Source organism: Rhagoletis pomonella, unplaced genomic scaffold, assembly GCF_013731165.1.
Source record: "Rhagoletis pomonella isolate Grant_MI unplaced genomic scaffold, Rhpom_1.0 Rhpom_scaffold_00010, whole genome shotgun sequence".
NCBI classification, from domain to species: Eukaryota; Metazoa; Arthropoda; class Insecta; order Diptera; family Tephritidae; genus Rhagoletis; species Rhagoletis pomonella.
Window position 1 is genome coordinate 34144869 of NW_023458564.1, and position 4210 is coordinate 34149078.

Consider the following 4210-nt stretch of genomic DNA (forward strand, 5'->3'; position numbering starts at 1 on the left):
CCAGCTCTACATTGTGCTGATCCTGCTGCGTTGTGTCACCTTATTGTGAGGTGATTCAACAACCGAGTTTGAAGGCTGTTCCTGCTGCATTGTGCCACCCTATTGTAACGTAATTTGAACTTCTGAGCTGTAAACTTCTTTCGTGGTAAGATTTTACATAAAGTAGATCTTTTGTTAAAATGTAAACATGTACACGTTCTGAGATTTTGTAGAATAAAGAATGAAACATACATAAGTGGCAAACTATTTCACTTTGAAATCGGGGAGCTATGGTATTAACCGATACTGTATATAAATACACAAAACAAACAAACATTTTATTTGTCACGTAGAAAGAATCGTTTTATAGCTTGGTGATTTTTAGTCTACAGTTGTATACTAGTTGTTAACCCTCTGGAAGATATATCACAATCTAGCTTTAAGTGGGAACCCCAAAAATGGTTCATTACTTTAGCTTTTATTGATTGGATTATTTTATTATTTAACGGTGTGAAATTTCATAATACGACTTTTATGCTTACGACATGCAACAATACGACAGTATACCACACCTAGTGAATATGTTTTATCCTTCTAGAGGATTAAATGAACTAATTATTATTTTAATTATTGACGTATTATTTTTTAATAGAATATGTCAAGAGTACCTTGAGCTTTGTGCCATACGACATGGCCAGGTGCAGGTGTAAGTCGTTTTCAAGTTCCTCAAGAAGAAATTAAAAGAAAAAAATGGAGAGAGGCCGGGTGTGTTGAACTTAAACCCAATTCCAGAGTTTGCGAATTACATTTTGATAAATGTGACTTCGATATGGAACCTGGTGCTAAACGCAAAAGGTTGCGAAAGGATGCCATCCCGATGAGGGTGGAATATTTATCCTCTTGGAAAGCACCAGTTCCCATAATCACTTCAAAACAGGATGCTTCAACACAAACCGAGTATGAAAAAAATGCATACATATAAACAAATATTAATGCCAACATATTTACGTTTTTATAGTATTGACCTCACTGTTACGATGCAACTTGAAAATTTAGATTTAAAAGCGCAAATCACAATGCTAAAAGCGCAGGTGGCTGCGCAGCTGAAGGAAGCCAACGAGTTGAAAGCTTTCAGAAGTGGTATAAACATGTATTTCACAGAAAATCAAGTACGTAAATTAAGAAACCCTGCTAAAAATATACATTGGGTATATGAAGATATTGCGTGGGCAATACCATTACATGCAGCAGGTCCTAGGGCATACAACCATTTGCGGGTTTACCGTTGCCCTCGGCGTCCACTTTGTCGAGATGGCTTCAGCGACTGAAGTTTCACGACGGCATTTTAAAATTCGTTTTAAACGAAATGCACGCGGCAAGCACAAATATGGAGTTGGTCGACAGAGTGTGCCTCATTGTCTTCGACGAGATGGCAGTTGCCCCATCATTTGAGCACGACCCACTTACGGACACTGTGAGGAAGCCTGCAAGATATGTGCAAATGGCTATAGCAAGAGGACTCAAGCAATCTTGGAAACAACCCGTTTTTTACGCTTTCGACTGTAAAATGACAAAAAGCATTCTGGAAGGCCTGATTTCCCAGTTAGAAAATGCAGGCTATCCCGTCGTTGGCATCGTATCCGATATGGGAAGTGCCAACCGAGCTCTTTGGAGGCAATTAGAGGTGTCCACGGGTAATTATAGAATTAAGAGCAGTTAAATTTGCATTACTATAAGCAATTAAAACAATTAGGTGCTTTCATTAATTGTAATAATTAACAGTTATTTTTTTACCCTTATTTATACAGAAAAGACATGGTTTTCGAGTCCAAGCGGTGACGGTGGCAGAGTTTTTGTCTTTGCAGACGCGCCTCACCTTTTAAAATTACTGCGAAACCATTTCCTGGACAGCGGGTATGTTTTCCAGAACAAACAAATATGCGCAGAAACGATAGACCAAGTTATGAGATGTACGTCAATGTCCGATTTGTACATCACCCATAAATTGAAGGAGCAGCACCTCACTGTCCGGCGCGAGGGTCGACAAAAAGTGAGACTTGCGGCACAACTGCTATCGCATAGCACTTCTAGTGCAATCAGACGTTGCTATGCAGACTTTATTGAAGTCATCGACAATTGGTTCGACCTTCTCAACAGCAAGCTGAGAACTCCGCAGTGCAATCCGGCAAGGAAACCATATGGGCTGGACTTGGTGCCGCAAAACGCCATTTTAGAGTCCATGAATTGGTTAGCATTGAATGCGAGGGCGCGGTTTCACTACACTCTTTTGCCTTGCCAAAAAGGTATTCTGATGACCAATGCATCCTTAAAAGGTTTGTTCCAGTATGTCCAAGAGAGGTATGAAATGAGGTATATCCTCACTTGCCGCCTCAACCAGGATGTAGTGGAGCACAAAAAGCGTTTGTGAAATCATTGGAGGAGCACTTCAATAAAAATATAGTATGAAAAGAGTGGAGATATATAAGAATAGTACATATTCCAAAAGCGGGTAGGGATCGTGAAAATATTTGCAATTATCGTCCCATATCCCTGATTTCAGTTGTAGCCAAATGTATTAATATGCTAATTAAAGAAGATATAATGAAATTTGTGGAGGATGGTAACATAATACCGCAAAGAAGTTTTGCATACAGGAAGCAGCGTTCGGCAACAATGTGCATGAATCAAGCGCTTCAATTGATAGCAAATAGGAAGAACAGGAGTGAAAAGGGGCACCGAAATTGCGCATATGGAAACTGTGCATTTAGACATTATTTCGGTTTCAACCGAAACTGTGCATGTATGCTTTATTTCGGTTTTTACCATATGCATTATTTCGGTTTTAAACCGAAACTGTGCATGTATGCATTACTTCGTTTTTTTTCATATGCATTATTTCGCTTTTAAAACGAAAGTATGCATATGCATAATTTCGGTATTTTCTCATATGCATTATTTCGGTTTTCAACCGAAACTGTGCATGTATGCATTACTTCGGGTTTTTCATATGCATTATTTCGGTTTTCAACCGAAACTGTGCATGCATGCATTATTTCGGTTTTTGTTATATGCATTATTTCGGTTTTCAACCGAAACTGTGCATGTATGCATACCTTCGTCTTTCACATATGCATTATTTCGGTTTTCATCCGAAACTGTGCATGTATGCTTTATTTCGGTTTTAGCCATATGCATTATTTCGGTTTTGAACTGAAATTGTGCATGCATGCATTATTTCGGTTTTTGTTATATGCATTATTTCGGTTTTCTAACGAAAGTGTGCATATGGATAATTTCGTTTTTTCTAATATGAATTATTTACTTCTACTTAGTAAGGGTTTTAATCCCTAAGCGCGGCTGAAAGCCGCCTACGCAGAGAAAAGTTCTGCGCAAAAATACGTCCGCCCTTCTTTTCCGGCAATACAGAAAGGAGAATTCTACTTAGTAAGGGTTATAATCCCTAAGCGCGGCCGAAGGCCGCCTACGCAGAAAGAAGTTCTGCGCAAAAGTACTTCCGGCCCCCTTTTCCAGCAACACAGAAAGGAGAATTCTACTTAGTAAGGGTTACAATCCCTAAGCGCGGCCGAAGGCCGCCTACGCAGAGAGAAGTTCTGCGCAAAAATACTTCCGCCCTTATTTTCCGGCAACACAGAAAGCAGAATTCTACTTAGTAAGGGTTATAATCTCTAAGCGCGGCCGAAGGCCGCCTACGCAGAAAGAAGTTCTGCACAAAAAGACTTCCGGCCCCCTTTTCCGGCAACACAGAAAGGAGAATTCTACTTAGTAAGGGTTATAATCCCTAAGCGCGGCCGAAGGCCGGCTACTCAGAAAGAAGTTCGTTTTCATGTATGCACTATTTCGGTTTTTGTCATATGCATTACTTCGGTTTTGAGTCGAAACTGTGCATGTATGCATTAATTCGGTTTTTGTCATATGCATTATTTCGGTTTTGAACCGAAACTGTGCATGTATGCATTACTTCGTTTTTCTCATATGCGTTATTTCGGTTTTCAAACGAAAGTGTGCATGTATGCATTATTTCGGGTTTTTCATATGCATTATTTCGGTTTTCAACCGAAACTGTGCATATATGCATTATTTCGGTTTTTTTCATATGCATTATTTCGGTTTTCAAACGAAAGAGTGCATATGCATAATTTCGGTTTTTCTAATATGCATTATTGCGGTTTTCAACCGAAACTGTGCATATATGCATTATTTCGGTTTTTTT

The 4210-nt window shown here is 39.3% G+C and overlaps 1 long non-coding RNA gene across 1 annotated transcript in view; it reads left to right on the forward strand.

Annotated features, from left to right (window-relative positions):
- The window catches only part of LOC118746450, an 855-nt gene extending 468 nt beyond the window's left edge, over positions 1 to 387 (forward strand). Inside the window, exon 3 of the long non-coding RNA XR_004993847.1 lies at positions 5 to 387. This is a non-coding gene — a long non-coding RNA (uncharacterized LOC118746450). The remainder of the gene's footprint in view (positions 1 to 4) is intronic.
- Positions 388 to 4210: the final 3823 nt, after the last annotated feature.